The 17,895-nt window shown below is 37.5% G+C and overlaps 1 non-coding gene and 1 pseudogene across 1 annotated transcript; one reads left to right on the top strand and one right to left on the bottom strand.

Moving 5' to 3' along the window:
* Positions 1-201: 201 nt before the first annotated feature.
* LOC129904905 (5S ribosomal RNA) lies at positions 202-321 on the bottom strand (annotated as a pseudogene).
* Positions 322-16,927: 16,606 nt separating this feature from the next.
* LOC129903958 (small nucleolar RNA R71) lies at positions 16,928-17,034 on the top strand. The gene has a single exon (XR_008770332.1). It is a non-coding gene; the product is annotated as a small nucleolar RNA R71 (small nucleolar RNA).
* Positions 17,035-17,895: the final 861 nt, after the last annotated feature.

Here is a 17,895-nt window from a genome sequence, read left to right as displayed (position 1 = left end):
AAAGGGGTGAATACAATAGGAGGAGTTAAACCAAAATGACGAAAAAAGGACATGGTCATAGTGGAACTAAAGATCTACCCCTATATCGGTTGCAAGTTAACAGAGGAAAGGGAAAGGCAACACATAAAGACCGGTGAGACGACGCTAAGATAAATCTTGGGCTAAGTTGAGTACCCCGCACATTATGGCAAGGATTACAATGAAATGCGACATGAGGACTTCCCACGAAGGTCACCCATCCCAGTATTACTCTCGCCCAAGCACGCTTAACTTCTAAATTCTCATGGAATTTAGTGCGATAGTGCGGGTGTGGTCGCACGAGATGGAAGAATCTGAACTAGTGGCGGAGAAACAACATGAGATTATGTTCCTAGAGTACTACACATTACGTTGAGGGTATTGTAAAATGGACTTAAGCAAGACAAGAAGGATTAGCTAATTGCTAACTAACGATGAACTTGAATGCCACAGTTCTTCAACATAGTACCAGTTAATGAGAGACAAACCACAGAATGGCTATATGGGCCAGTGGGCAAGGAAATTTCGACACCACTTGGCAGCCAACTCTGAGGGCAAAAAGCTAAACCCAAAAGCTAAGGGTACCAGTTGATGTAATTTATGGAAGACAGGAAGTAATACCCGAGGTCGAAAATTCCATAATATGACTAGGGCTACAAGACTCACTTCGCACTCCGTCGACAGATGACTTTGAAGGGAATGTTACCTAGGGATTAACAATATTACCTTATGCTCCTTCAATCAAAGTCTACCTACTTAGCCGAGAAGGTGTAAAATTATAGGGTAAAAGAGTGTTAGGACCTTACGGAGTCCCCGTAGCTATTATCCCAGACGAAATAGCCCAAGTTACAGTTAACTATTGAGGATCAATTTGCGAAGAAACTAGGAAGACAGATAAGTCTTCGTACACTACTTTACCCTCAAAACTAATGAACAAGCTAAAATGTACCACTTAAATGCTAGAAGATATGTCATGAGATGGTGTTGTTAACTTCAAAGATAGATGGGATGATTGTCCATCACTTATCAAGTTACCCACCATAATAACTACTACTCTAGCATCCCAATGGCCTCATACAAGACTGGTAGAGCTAGATGTGTAAATCCCCTATTGGATGGGGCGATGTTAGAGAGACTAAGTTAAAAGGCCCCGACATGATTCATCAAGCTAAGGATTAGTAGCCCAGAGTCGAAAAAATGATATACAAATAATCGACACCGACAATCAGAATTCAAAATTAATGATTAGGTGTTTGTAACAAGGTCACCCAGGAAAAGAGTAATAAGATTCGGCGAAAAAAGAAAACTTAGCCCAATATATATTGGAATGTATCAAGTTGCTTGTAAGGTGGGCAAAGTCGCTGGTAAGTTGAGCTTACCACCTTATTTTGAAACTATACGCCTAGTCCATCAGATAGGGATGCTTCGCAAGGATACTGACGAGCCACCCAGGGTATGTTCCATAAATGATGTCCAGGAAATGGAATCCTACAAGGAACAACCTATCGCTATCTTAGATTGGCAAACTGGAAGATTGTAGACTAAAGATGTGCTTTCCGTCAAGATACTGTGGAAAAACCAAAACCAGAAAAGGGGATGACCTGAGAATTTTAAGAGGACAAAAAACATAAGTATTCGTACCCATTCCTGATATCTACAGGTAACCCAAACTCTTGAAACTCGTATATTAAGTACTTGGATGGAAATATGTGTTATGCAAATAGCAAAGAATCTCCCTACAAATAGTATAAAGTCTTAAGGCAAGTTTTATTTAACATTCGGGGACGAATGTTCTAAAGGGGGGAAGGATGTTACACCCCACACTTTTAAACCCAGAATGTCTCTTAAGTTCCTTAGGCAGTATCATGTGAGTCGGATAAGCTTTGACACAATCAAACGACTCTAAGGAAGGGAGAATGTGATACCCCATAGTAGAGAAGGTTGGAGATAGAATCATAAGAATCCGAAAGAAATTGGAGGCCAAGCAATGATTCGTAGGACTCAATTTACCTACGTAAGATACTAATTTAGAAGTCTTATACACTTGACCTACATAAGGACATACCAATCTTACGTAGCATGGATTACATAGTCTCTTAAAATGAGACGAGATGACGAACTTACGAGAGGGAGAAAAACTAGTTTTCGAACTTACGAAAGCAAAGCAAGTAGATAAAAAGCAAGCAGATGAAAAGCAAGCAGGTGACCCACCTACCTTCTTAGAGGATGGGCCCCACTGCCATGTGGCAGTGTGTGATAGGCCGCATGAGCTTAGGTGGCATCCTAGGGGGCTGCCACATGTCACTCCTGAGGGGCCACCACGTGGAACCTTCTAAAAAGGTGCATATATAGGTATATTAATGACTAAGAGGCTGTTATGTTCCTTAAACTTCAGCACTCAAAAAAAAGAAAAGCAAAACCCTAGTTTGGAGAGAAAAGAGTGGCGGCCTAGGAGGAAAAATAAGGTAAGTCCCAATTTCGTTCCGTGAATTAATTATTTAAGGTATACTAAGGGGATATGAATATGTTTAATAACAAAAATTCCATTTTTGGGGCAGCGAAAAAGGGACATAAATAGCCCACTACTTTTCAGCGTGTTAGGGAACTTCCGAAGCTAGTTTTTGCAAGTTTTGGACAAGGTATGGCTTGATTCTCTTCTCCCACATTTTTAAGGGTTTGGAAATGTTATGAAGGTGTTAATTATGTAAATTTATGGTTTGAATCAACACGAAATGGATAGCAAGCAGCCACGATGATTAAATTGCGTTAGAAGCATTTCCGAAGTTAGTTTTGGGCGAGTTTTGCCAATTTCGGGTAAGGTGAAACCTTTTATTTCAATTTAGATTTTATGTTATTGTTAATAAGTGTATTATATGTTGTTTAAGTGGCTGTAAATGTGAAAAAATCATATTTACGCTTGACGTTCAAAATAAACTAAGTTGGAGTCGTTATAGTTGAATTGTCGTCGAAATAAAGTGTTGTTCTTGTGAGGTGTTGCTGCAGGGTTGTGGTGTGTTGTTGAAGGGAATAAATGTGTTATAAAATGGGTAGGGGTTCTTATCGTTGAATCCACATGACCCCTCATTTTGTATAATTAAAGGTTCTACAAAATAAAGGCTAGACACCCTATTTTGTTATCGTAGCTCCGAACTAGTCGGTTGGAGTTTATGTTGTATATTGTTGATGTGAACTGCTTAAACATATGTTGCAGGTTTTTTTTGGTTGGATTTAGGTATTAGGAGTGGAATTAGAAATTCGGATAGGGCACATTATAGGGGAGGTGCTGCCCGATTTTCGTCAACTCTTTAACTAGTTAAAGAACTAGTCAAAAAAGCAACCGAAGGGTTGAGTTCTATGAATACTTATGTGTAGCCTAAGGTGCTGTAAAGCAAAGGGTTGTTAATAATCGAATTGATTTTATGTTACTTAGGTTTAAAGGATGATGAGACGAACGGGATAAAGACTAACTCATAAAAAGGTATGTGAAGCTCTCTCTTGGCATGTTTTTGACATAGGTATGTAAAGCCTATCTTTTCTCTTCCTTTTTGGCATGTCTTAGATGTAGGCTATGGATGATGAGAGCTTCGGGTAAACTTCACTCTTAGGTTATGAAGATGAATTCAATAAACTTGATTACTTCTGGATGTTAATACTTTTAAAGTAGTTAAACTCCTACTCCTCGAGTCTTCTATACGACTGTATAACAATTGATTCAACAAAGCTCTTTTTTGTAAAAAAAAGAAAAGCTCTGAGATAACCAATGCTCGGACTGCTATAAGATATTTCATACTGATATATGTCTAAGATTTCCAAAACTCCCTTTTACGTAGTCCTTAGTGACATTTAGAGGGTATATGTCAGATACCTTCTGCCCTAATCTCTAGGGATGATTCACTTGATGACTTTATTGAGTCTCCGTTAATGATTTAAACTGTGTTTTGTTTCTCACTACTCTACTCGTATATACTATAAAACTTCTTTCTTTGCGCCTGGGCTGGGAATAGTAATCGTGCACAATTTACTATATTTTCACCATTCCCTCACTAGAGGGCTGGGTACATATGTATATATATGATGATGTGTTGTAATAAGGTGGTGATGGCACTGGGGCCATGATGGTTTTACAAATATGATTCACCGGACCCCTGGAAGGACTGGCTATATGGTATGATATGAGCATGCATGCTTTTGTAATTCACAGAGTACAGGTACAGGCTTTTAAGTTGATAATTTGTTCCCTTACTTCTTTATTTTGGATATACCTCCAGTTGTATTATGTTATGTTTTACATACCCAGTACATATGTCGTACTGGTCCCCTTTTCTTGATGGGCTGCGTTTCATGCCTGTAGGTATAGATATAGGTTTTGGGAGTCCGTTAGCTTAGGATTCCACGCAGCTCAACTGGAAGAGGCTCTATTATATTCGAGCTTTGTTTATGATACTGACCACTGATGTATAAAATTGTTTTATCTATTCAGGGGTATGGAGGGGAACCTGTCCCACCATATGTTGTCGTTAATATTTTAGAGGTCTGCAGACTTGTATATGTGGGTTGTATATGTCAGTTTGGTTCAGCTGGGTGTATATGATATATTGTATGTGTTGTTATGTTATGGCACCTTGATCGGCTTGCATTCCCTTTCATGAGGTTATACAAATGAAAGAGGCTACATATATACAGTATGTTATGACCTATGGGGGTTCTCATGTACGTATCATGTTGTTGTAGTTCGGTTTGACTACACTTGATTTATATGCATTGCATGTTTATAATTTGATGTGACTATAACTGATAGATATGTATACAGAGGGTTCAGGTCAGACCCCATTCGCGGCCTACGGGGTTGGGTCATGACAAATATAAATCATAATTGCATAATCCATTATATAAGGTTCCTTGGTCACCAACAGAGGGTCCTAAGTCATCTTTTCCATAACTTCCATGAAATTCATAATTTGACCATAATTAAAATCCATAATCATAATTCATACTTGAATTTAGAGTAAAACTCAAATACATAGTCAATTTGAATAAAAACCATGATAATACTTTGAAATCATTGAATTCAAAATCATACTTCATAATATCATCATTGAAAATAGCATGCGTGGGCATTCATAATTCAACTTAAAATCATGTAATTCATATAGAAACATACCTATAATCATCATTTATAATGATTAAAAATATAATTGAAACAACCCAATGCAATTCATCCAATTAGGATTAAAAACCTAATTAAAATTCATGAGATTTTGAGTAAAAACCTTAGGACTCCATGGGTGAAAAGAAACCATGGATAAATCCCTACTTACCTTGATTAAATTTGAACTTGGAATTGAAAAAGGAGACTTGTTCTTGAAGAAACCATAGCCAAACTTGATGAAGAAGATAAGCTCTTGAATGAACCTTGAGAGAGAAGTCGTAAAGTTGTTCAGGAATTAATAAGGAAAAAGAATAGGTTTAGAAGTATTTAGGACAATTTCGTAATGAATCTAGTCTCAAAAACGTCCACATACATTAATGAAAGAATAGAAAAATGACTGAATTGCCCATTAGTTATTTAGAACTGGACTCACCACAGAGGACCCATCATGGTCCGTGATCATCACCATAGCCCGTGGTGGTGTCCATGGTGATTGACTAAAATCTTGAATCTTGGGAGTTGTAGAGAAGAGTTTCAGGAACTTCTCCACGGAGACCTACATAGTCCGTGGAGGGCATCACGATCCATGGACCATGGTTGTGTTGTAGGTTCTACAGAGTGGTCTCAAAAATAGACCACCACGTAACCAACCACAGTCCGTGAACAGCTACATGGCCCGTGATGGTCAATCATGGTCCCTTCCTTGGGAAGTTTCCCAAGGGCATTAGGGGAGGGGTCACCACAGGGGCACTACGGTCCGTGGTTCTCATTATGGTCTATGGTCCCTTAACGTGGTCCCTTCCCTGAAGGACTTAATTTTCAGAAGGTGGATCACCATGGGGTGTGATGCATACCATGACCCATGATGGCCTTTTGTGATCATTACCAGGTGCTAAAAATTGCAGGTTTCAGTAATTTCATCTTTTGATCCTCATTTTTGGACTTTCCAAATTTTGGGGTCTTATATGAAAGGAACTCATGGATCAATCCCCATATACCTTCATAAATCTAACTCACAAATTAAAGAGGAACATGATAAACTTTAAATCCTAGGTTTAATTTGTGGAAGAGGCTTGAGAAAGATTTAGTAGTCTTTCCTTGGGGAGATTTAGAAGAATGAATAGAATAGGAGGGGAATTTGAAGAGTAGGGTAATTATAAGCTTTTAACTTGTCCATAAAAGTGTCTAGGTTCATTGAATTGAAAAATTGAAAAAGATGAAAATACCTTTCATTTTATCTAGATTTGGACCTACGAAGCTTACTCTACCAGTCGTAGACCTGTTGACGAGCCATAGCAATGACTTATCCTGTAGGTCCCTGAAACTCTAAGATTTGGGGTCTCTAAAGTTGGGTCTTAGAGTTATCTTCACGACTCATTAATAGAATTATGGGTCGTAGACCCTAATCGTCCTGGATGTTTGGAAACATGCAAATTTCCTGAGTCTCTGATCTTGCATTATGAGTCAAAGTTACAACTTATTTTCAGGAGTACGACTCATCTTATTGAGTCGTTCGAAAAGTACTAAGTCTTTGCTTTTGTAGGAATTCGACCCTAACCCTATGACTATCTTCTATGAGTTGTAAGGCTTGCTATGAGTCATACACTGACTCATATACTTAATTCCAAACTAAATTTCCCAGCCCTGACCTCACTTCCATGTGTCATCTCTATGGCTCATAAGGGTCCTTACTCGTAAACTCAAGTAGTGTCCAAATTCTCTTTTGTTTGAACTTTTCAACTTTCGGGGTCTTACAATATCTCCCACTAGGGAACATTCATAAATGAATGAGATTCAACTAAAAGGGAATGACATGGAACGAGGACTTGAAACCCAACATGAATGAAATGACACGTAGAAAAACATAAACCATGAAATTTTCAATCTTAACAAATCTTGATTTTAAAACACTCTTCATGAACATTCATGCATATGAAAGACATACGAAACTGATATGTAGAAGTTTAAGCAATTTTAAGATGAATAACTTAGTGCCTTAGGCTTGAGTGGAAGAAAAGAGATATGGATAACATTTTATCATGTCTGCTTCTGCTGCCCATGTAGCACTCTATACTTGTTGATTTCTCCAAAACTACTTGACGGATACAACCTCTTTGTTTCTTAATGTTTTCACTTTTTGATCTAAGATTTCCACCGGAACCTCCTCATAAGTAAAGTTCTCTTCAATGTTCACATTTTCCAATGGTACAATAGTGTTTGGATCACCCACAAACTTCCTTAATATCCATATGTGAAATACCAGGTGAAACATAGTCAGCTCAAATGGAAAATCTAACTCATATGCCACTTTACCAACATATTTAAATATCCTATATGTTCCTAAATATCTAGGACTCAATTTCTCTTTCTTACTAAAATTTTACACCCTTCATAGGTGAAACCTTCAAATACACCCAACCATCCACATCAAATAGGTCTCTCCTTCTTATGTCTGGATATGACTTTTGGTGACTTTGAGCCATCTTCAATCTTTCTCTTATAAGCCTTACCTTCTCCATTGAATCTACTACCAAATCAGGACCAATCAATTCCATCTAACCCACTTCAAACCATCCCACTGGAGATCTATATCTTCTTCCATACAAGACTTCAAAAGAAGCCATTTGGATGCTAGAGGGATAACTATTATTGTAGGCAAACTCAATCAATGGCAAATGCTCATCCCAAATTCTTTTAAAATCAATCACACACGCCTTCAACATATTCTCCAAAGTTTGGATCGTTCTTTTGGCTTGTCCATCCATTTGAGGATGAAACGCGATACTTAAATTGACTCTCGTACCAAGACCCTTTAGAAATGACTTCCAAAAATGAGAAGTGAATTGAGTGCCTCAATCCGATATAATAGACATAGGGACACCATGAAGCTTTAACAACTCACGAATATATAACTTAGCATAGTCTTTGGTATCCTAGGAAGTCTTAATCGGTAGAAAATATGTTGACTTAGTCATTCGGTCCACAATAACCCAAATAGAATCATATTTCCTTCTAGTACGAGGAAAACCCGTTACAAAGTCCATATTCATATCTTCCCACTTTCAAGTAAGAATTTTAATGTCTTGAGCTAAACCTCTTCATTTTTGATGCTCAACTTTCACTTGTTGGCCATTTGGAAAATTATCCACGAACTTCACTATGTCCTTCTTCATGCCATTCCACTAATACACTTCCCTTAAATCATGATATATCTTGGTGGATCCTAGATGAATTGACTACTGAGAACTATGGGCCTCATTCAATATCAATTCCTATAGTCTATCCGCGTTAGGCACACAAAAATGACCTTGGTAATAAAGTACCCGATCTCCCCCTTGGGAGAAAGCCTCAATGTCTTTTTCGATGAACGACTTCTTCAATCAATAAAAATCGGATCATGGTCTTATTTGTCCTTAAAATTTGCCATAAGAGATGATTCTAAGCCATTATACACAAGAACACCTCCATCATTGGAATTGACCAAACGCACACCTAAATATGCCAATCTAAGAACATTCTTAACCAACGCCTTCTTACCTTTCTCAATATGAGCAATACTATCTATGGACAATCGACTAAGAGCATGGACTACAACATTCACTTTACCTGGATGGTACAATACACTCATATCATAGTATTTTAGAATTTCAAGCCACCTCCTTTGCCTAAGGTTCAAGTCCCTTTGGTTAAACACATATTGCAAGATTTTGTGGTGGGTAAACACATCAACATGCACCCCATAAAGATAATGGCCCCAAATTTTCAAAGGAAACACAACTGCTGCAAGTTCGAGATCATGGGTTGGATAGTTCTGTTCATACACCTTAAGTTTCCTAAAAGGATATGCTATAATTTCAATGTTGCACCAAAACACAACCCAAACTAGCAAGTAAGGAATCACAATAAACAACAAACCCATCCGAACCTTTCGGCAATGTCAAAATAGGAGCGACATAAGACGATCCTTTAATATTTGAAAACTTTTCTCACATAAATCTGATCATTGAAATTTCACTTTTTTGGGGTAAACTTAGTCAAAGGCGAAGCAATAGAGGAAAACCCTTCAACAAACCTTCTAGCCAAGCCCAAAGATCTTTTGATATTCGAAGGAGACAATGGTCTAGGCCAATTCTTTACTGCCTCTATTTTCTTTGGATTGACTATGATACCATCACCATAAGCAATGTGACCAAGGAATGCCACAGACTTCAACCAAAATTCACATTTACTAAATTTGGAAAATAATTGCTTCTCCCTCAAATTTTGCAACACAATCCTCAAGTGACACAAATGGTCTTCCTCATTTTGAGTGTAAATCAAGATATTATCAATAAACACTACCACAAACATATCCAAGTATGGATTGAATATACGATTCATACTTGTTATTTATGGTGATCTTATTCAGTTGCCGGTAATGTATACACATTTGGAGTGACCCTTATTTCTTCCTAACAAACAACACGAGAGCACCGCATGGTGAAATACTTGGCCTTATAAAACCCTTATCCAATAAGTCTTTTAATTGCTCTTTAACCTCTTTATGTTCCATCGGAGCCATATTATAAAGAGGAATAGAAATAGATTGAGTATCAGGAAGAAGATCTATGTGAAAGTCAATTTCTCTTTCGGGAGGAACACCGGGCAAGTAATCAAGAAATACATTGGGAAACTCATTAACTATATAGACCAACTCGAGAGTAGGAGTTTCAGAAATAATATCCCAAACTCACACTATATGGTAAATGCACCCTTTGGAAATCATTTTCAGGGTCTTAAGATATGAGATGGGTCAACCCTTAACCACTGAATCATTACCCTTCTATTTAATAGTAGGCTCATTAGGAAATTGAAACTTGACTTAAGGGTTCCATAATCGATAGATGCATAAGAGGAATGTAATCAATCCATACCAAGAATAATGTCAAAATCGGACATATCTAATTCAACAAGATCACAAAGGATAAATTTATGCAAGACCAACATGGGATAATTTCTATAAACTCTCTTGGCTAAAACCGAATCACCAACGAGAGTATAAACTGAAAAAGGTTCTAACAGCACTTCGGGGCACACATCAAATCTCATAGCAAAGTAAGGAGTAATAAATGATAAATTGTCACCAGGATCAAGAAAGGCATAGACATCAAAGTTAAAGACCCATAACATACCATGAACATATCGGGAGACTCCTCAACATCTTGTCTAGCAGGAAGGGCATAGAAGCAGTTATTTCATTGGCCACCCTTTTGTTGATCTTGGGCACCTTGTTGCACTTGGACTACTTGAGCTACTTGTCCTCTAAGACAACCTTCCTTTCCTTCGTTAGCAACATGAGGGCACTCAGATTGCTTATGGCATATCTTTCCACATCCATAACAAGTACTCGTTCCCATCAAGTGCCTTCCTCCATGATTCTTTCCACACTTAGTAGACTTTGGAATGGTGGGGCTACTAGCACTCACACCACCATCTTGACCCTTACGGTAGGACACCCTGTCTTTAACAAACTTCTTTCCCAAACCTTGTCCTTGTTGAAAGCGGCCACTACCACCACCGGTCCTAGTATTTGAGAACCCACCTTCAAACTGGACCCTCTTAGAGTCTCTCATCCTCATCTACTTGAGATTTTATCCTTTAATTTATTTGGAAAAACTCATAAGCATAGATATGTCCATCACCTTAACAAGCATGGAGGTAATACATTCCTTTGCAACTAAGTCGGACACCTCTAATATGAATTGGATTATTTGGGCACGTAGATCGGCAACCAATATAGGAGCATACTTAGATAGCTTAGTGAACTTGAGGGAATAGTCCCTCATACCCTTGTTTCCTTTGACTAAGATTGATGAACTCCAACAATTTGCCTCCCTTAGCTCAAGACGGAAGAAGCGATCAAGGAAAGCAAGTTTGAAGGCTTCCCACTCAATATGACCTTTATCCAGTTTCTCTAACTTCCATTGAGTATACCACACTTAAGCAACACTCTTGAAGTGGTAGGGAGTTAACTCCACTTTCTTTTCTAAATTCACCACATAATACTCACTATTTATAAACCTCTTCAATGAAATCTTGGGGATCCTCATCAACTTTCAAACCGAACTCAGGAGGGTTCATATCTGCAAAGTCCCTCACACTAAAAGCCGAAGTAGGAGCATTAGGAGGAAGAAGAACTCCTTGGTTAGCCAAAACTTGGACTAACATGGTAATAGCAGTCTGGAACTTCTTATTTGTCACTTGGTCGAGTAGGGATCATTATCTTGAGGAATCAGTGGAGCTTGGTACTCATTAGCATTGACCCCTTTTTGCATATGTGTTCTTCTTGGAGGCATTTCTGAAAATCACCAAAGGACAATCATTAGGGAAAGGAAGTTTTAAAGTATATTTTATTGCATAACATAGATCATGAAAGAAGTGAGGATTTCCTAAATTGCCTTATAGCCTCCTAGTCATAGATGTGGCGCACTTCACATCCATGAATAAGACTCTACTTGATGTAGCATGTTGTACTCCCTCTGACATCTTAAACCTTGTGCTCTGATACCAAGTTTGTCACAACCTTATCTAGAGCCTAGTCGTAACATAGTGATCGAAACTCCAAAGAGTTCTAACCAAGACTCTTGAAATATCATAAGCATATATATGGTAAACTAAAGCGTAAATAACATAGGAAAGACTCTAAAACATGAATCATAAAATATAGTGTAAACTCGACTCCATAGAATCTACATCATATATCCTACAATGCCTTTACTAGTTAAGATGGGTAGGGCTAAGACATACCCCTAGCTCACTTCAACAATAATGTAACCAAATATTTTAAAATGGAACAACTCATAACTTTCCCTCGATAGATGAGGACTCACCAAAAACCTTCGCTGGACGGAAAATCAACTTACCATGTGTGGAAGGAATGTGATCCTCAACTCCTACATTATGAGATAATGTAGGCAATAATATGCATTAGTATATGTGAATGTACTAAGTATGTGGGCATTACATGCAATATTAATTAGAGGATGCAATGATAAATTAGCGTACATGATAAAGAGGATACGTAAGGTCATGAGAACCATAATGATCAAAGTATTTAAGAGACATAGTTGACATCATGAAAGAACATAAGAGAGTATACATATGTTGGGTAGAACCATAACTAACAATAAGACCATGCGAGCTATAACATGGAATACCGATGTCTCCCCAATCAATGAAAGAAAGAGGAACCTACTTTTTAAGGTAGACTCTACCCCACTTGGCAGGTGTCATAAACATGTGCTATATGTGGATCCACTAGGTAGGCCATATTGGAAAACCTATGGTGGCACATAGTTTGAGACAAGAAACTTTATATAAGGACCCCATAGGTTGAGCCCCCATCTCAAGATTGATTCAGTGCTAAGTCAAATCTCACGGAATACATAAAATAGTAAGAATACTTAACATATATCATAAAATTTATGCATAGGTTTAAAAATCATAGAGTAGCATATTTTCATGTCATAATTCCAATATGAGTAAAAGCCTTTCAACATTACAAATCATACTTGTATAATTCATTTCATTAGGTTCCTAGTTCACCAATTAAGGATCCTTAGTCACCTTTCTTCATAACTTGCATGAAATTCATATATTGAACATAATAGTAATCCATGATCAATTTATACTTGAATTTAGAGTAAAACTCATATACATAGTCAATTTGAGTGAAACCCATGAGAATACTTTGAAATCATTGAACTTAATAATCATAATTCATGTAAATCATCATTGAAAATTGCTTCATGCATGGGTATTCATAATTCAACTTGAAATCATGCAATTAATGTAAAATCATACTTATAATGATCATTAATAATAATTTAAAATGAAATTGAAATAGCCCAACATAATTCATCAAAACTAGGGTTTAAAAGTAATGAAATTTTAAGAGATTTTTGAGGAAAACCTTAAAACTCCATGGGTGAAAGGGACCCATGGATCAATCCATATATAACTTGGTAAATTGAACTCAGAAATTGAAGGTGAACCTTGATGATCTTAAAACCCTAGCTTAAATTTGTGGAAGAAGCTTGAGAGAGATTTTGGTTGTCTTGCCTTAGGGAAATTTAGAAGAATGAATAGAATATGAGGGGAATTTGAAGAGTAGGGTAATTATAAGCTTTGAACTTGGCCATAAAAGTGTCTAGGTTCATTGAACCAAACTTGGGAAAAGATGAAAATATCCTTCATTTAATCAAGAGTTTGGATCTACCAAGCTGACTCTATTAGTCGTAGACATGTTGACGAGTCGTAGGAATGACTTATCTTATAGATCTCTGAAACAATGAGATTTGGAGGTCTTTGAAGTCGCATCTATGAGTCTTCTTCATGAATCATCAACAGAATTATGGGTTGTAGACTCTAATCATCCTACAGGTTTGGAAACCTAAAAGTTTCCTAAGTCTCTGAAGTTTTACATTACAAGGAAAAGTTACGACTCACCTTCAGGACTATGACTCGTCTTCAGGACCTGTTGAGTCATCTTGACAAGACTGAGGCTTTGCTTTTACAGGAATTCGACCCTGACCCTGAGACTCTCTTCTACGAGTCATAAGGCTTGCTACTAGTCGTACACTACCTCATAGACTTCCTTCCAAACTTAATTGATTTCCCAACCCTGACCTCACTTCCACGAGTCATCTCTATGACTCATAAGGATCCCCATGAGTCTGAGACCTACTCGTAGACTCAAGAATTGTCCAAATTTCTTGAATTCTCTTTCGTTCAAACTTTTTAACTTTTGGGGTCTTACACTAGCATCGCACATGAGCTCAAACGGTAACTCTCAGTCAAGTGTGATCAAGAGTGGGGATTCAGTTAGGCTCTTCTTTTGGAGCTCGAATGCTTGCAAACAGTTTTCATCAATTAAACATTTTACCTCTTTATATAGTAAGCTGCATATAGGCCTGATAATTTTTGAAAAAACTTTTATAAACTGCCGATAGAAACCAGCATGCCCTAAGAAGCTGTGAACACCCTTTATCAAAATTAGAGTTTGTAACTTCTCGATGACTATAATCATTCCTCTATCCACCTCTAGCCACTCTTTTGATACTTTATGACCAAAAACAATCCCCTCCTTTACCAATAAATGAAAATTTTCCCATTTCAGGATAAGATTTGTTTTCTCATATCTTGCTAGAACCTTGTCTTAGTTTTTCAAACAAAGATCAAAATACTTCCCAAAGACTGAGAAGTCATCGATAAAGATTTCTACAAAATCTTCTACCATATCATGGAAGATAGCCATCATAGATCTTTGGAAGGTGGTAGGAGTATTGTATAGAGAAAATGACATACGCTTGAAGGAATATGTTCCATAAAGGCATGTAAAAGTAGTTGTTTCCTGGTCCTCCAATGCAGTGGTGATCTAGTTATAACCTGAATACCCATCAAGGAAAAAATAGAATTCTTTTCCCGCCAACCTAGCTAACATCTGATCAATGAATGGTACTGGGTAGTGTCCTTTTCTTGTGGCCTCATTCAACTTTCTATAGTCCATGCATATGCGCCATCCAAGGACTGTTCTAGTGGGGATTAAATATTTTTTTCATTCGTTACCACAGTCATCCCCCATTTCTTTGGCATACACCGAACTGGGATTACCCATTTACTATCTTAGATAGGGTATATAATACCTCCTTCTAGCCACTTGATTATATTTTTTTTCACTATCTCTTTCATGACAGGATTTAGTCTTTATTGTGGTTGTGCATTTGCCTTATGACCCTCTTCCATGAAGATTCTATGTATGCACAAAGCTGGGCTAATACCATTTAGATCAGCCATCTGCCATTCGATTGCCTTTTTTAGCCTTTTTAACACCTTTAGAGCTTTTGTGACCTACAATTCAGATAAATACAAACAAAGAATTATAGGTAAAGTATCATTGGAAACAAGAAAAACATACCTGAGATGGGCTGGAAGTGGTGTCAACCCTAAATTAAGAGCTGGTTCTATAGTCTTCCTCCACATACTCACATTTGGGATGTTTAGCACTCTTGCTAGCTTCTTTAATTCCATGTCACCTTCAATATATTGACCCACTAATACTCTTTCTAAGGGGTCTTTCACCAATACACACTGAGCTACCACTTCCTTATCAATGACAATTATAGCTGACAACTCTTCATAAACCTTGGGCAATTTCAATGCTTGATATACATCAAATACCTCAACTTTATCATGTGTCCTCATTTTTAATCTACCTGCATCTACATCTATTAGTTCTCCTCTTGTTTCTAAGAATGGGCATCCCAAGATGAAAGGGACCTCAAGGTCAGGCTCAAAATCTAAAACAACAAAATCTACCGGGAAAATAAAGGATCCCACTTGGACTAACACATCTTATATTATACCATCTGGCCTTGCCATAGAATGTTAAGCCAGTTGCAACAAAATGGTAGTCAATTTGGGTTCTCCTAGGCCTAATTTCTCAAGTATATATCGGGGCATCAAGTTTATACTTGCACCCAAATTATAGATACCTCTTACATTGCTGTACATATCAATTGTTACTTATATTGTGAAACTCCCTGGATCTTTTTGCTTAGCTGGGAACTTTACCTTATTCAGAATTATTGAACTACACTCTTTAGTGAGTGCTACAATCTCATATTCTTCAAACTTTCTCTTATTGGGTACTATGTCTTTTACGTACTTAGCATATTTTAGAATACCTTTCAATTAAAGGTAAGTTAATTTGTACCTATTTTAACATGTCTATAAACTTCTCAAAAAACACTTCTCCTCCTTCTTCTTTTTGAACTTTTGTGGGAATAGAGGAAAAGGTTTTGCCTTTGGTTCCTAATCTGCCCTAGGTATACTAGGCTCATCAGATTCAATAGTCATCTTTTTACCTTTACCATCACTAACTATGCTTTCCAGAGCCAACTCAGCTAATTGGCGTTCGCTTTGGGTATTCACAACATTTACCTACTTGGGGTTTGAGTCAGTGTTACCTAGTAAACCACCTTGCTAGCGAGAGTTCTGAGCACTAGCTAACTGTCCAACTTGCTTCTCTAAATTTTGAGTTGTGATATGGTGTTGACAAATATCAATGACTAACTTAGCTTGGTCAGCCAAGAGTTTCTTAAGCATGTCTTCCACACTCATATTCCTAGAACTTCTTGTTTGTTGGATATTCTAGCCTTGTTGATTGTAGTGTTGTCCTCCTCCCTGTGGTCTATATTGAGCTTGTCCTTGGTGCTGATTTTGTTGGTTTCCACCGCAAGAGAAATTTGGGTGCTTCCTCCAACTGGGTTATAAGTGTTTCCATAGTTTTGACCTCCACCCCTTTGTGCATTACCTATAAAATTGACCGATTTCGGATTTGCTCCATAATATTCTGACATATGCTAATTTCTACCACATACATCATACCATGTTATATGTTGCTGTACTACATTTACTGGAGCATGTTACTGGCCCAATGCCAAGTTGTTGAAGTGTGTGAACATCATGTTTTTCATTATTGCAATCTGAGCTGTTAAGGCTGTCACAATATCAACTTCAAGCATACCTGCCTATTTTTGGACTATAGGTCTAGAGTTCCCCCCATTCCACTCAGGATTTCCTTAAGATACAGAGTTAGCAATGCAAAGAGCTCATCATAAGTCTTCTCTATAGCCTGTCCACCTACAGCAAAATCAAGAAGAATTTTGGTGTTGGGTTCCAACCCCTTCAATAAAGTTATGGACCAACATCTCATTAGCTTGATAATGGTGAGGATAAATAACATGTAAAGATTTAAACCTGTCCTAGGCTTGGTAAAAATTTTCTCCAGTCTTCTGTTTAAAACTCAGGATTTCACTCCTTAGCTTAGCTGTCTTCCCTGATGGGAAGAATCTAATTAGAAATTTGTGGGCTAAATCATCCCAAGTAGTGATTGATTTTGGTGGCTCCGTCTTTAGCCACCTCCTTGCTTCCCCCAATAAAGAGAATGGAAAGAAGGTTAGTCGTACATAATTTGATAACACTCCGGTTGGTATATAGGTATCACTGATCTCCAACAAACTCTGTAAGTGAAATTGTGGATCCTCATGTGGCAATCCAGTAAGAGTTGCACCATATTCGACCTTAGTTTGAATCTACCTCTAGCAAGCCATTTTTGGATGTTGTTGGTAACATTTGTAGTTTGAGGGATTGCCACATCCTTAACAATTCACTCCACCATATTTGTAGGGACCTCTACGAGCTCTTCTTGATTATTCTCTAGGTTGACTTGTTGTACCAGATATTGTGCACTGCTCTCCTCCTTTGTTGATGTAAGAATCTCTCAAGCTCAGCTATAAGCTCTACAATTTCTCGAGTCCTTTCTAGTGTGGCTATTTGAAAATATATGGAGGAAATCATAATTAAGATCAAGTTGTTAACACTAACACAAATAACTAAGAAACTTTGAAAGTAAAAAATTGCCAAATTTAAAATCCTTGGCAATGGCACCAAAAACTTATTGCTAACAAAGCACACACAAGTGCATGCGGTCTCACAAGCAGTAAAGTGATTCTTTTCAGAGCCGATTATCGAGCCCAAAAGACTTTAATTAGGCATTCACTTACTTCTTAATGAACTAGATTACTCGTGGGTGTTCCAAAGAGTTGATTTTAATTATATCTAATTCAATCATATTAACAATACTATAAAAATGATTCAAAGATTTTAATGAAGTTTAATCAATTTAC

This window comes from Solanum dulcamara, chromosome 1 (genome assembly GCF_947179165.1).
Source record: "Solanum dulcamara chromosome 1, daSolDulc1.2, whole genome shotgun sequence".
NCBI classification, from domain to species: Eukaryota; Viridiplantae; Streptophyta; class Magnoliopsida; order Solanales; family Solanaceae; genus Solanum; species Solanum dulcamara.
The sequence above is the reverse complement of the archived record's forward strand: the minus strand, read 5'-3'. Positions and strand labels throughout refer to the sequence as shown.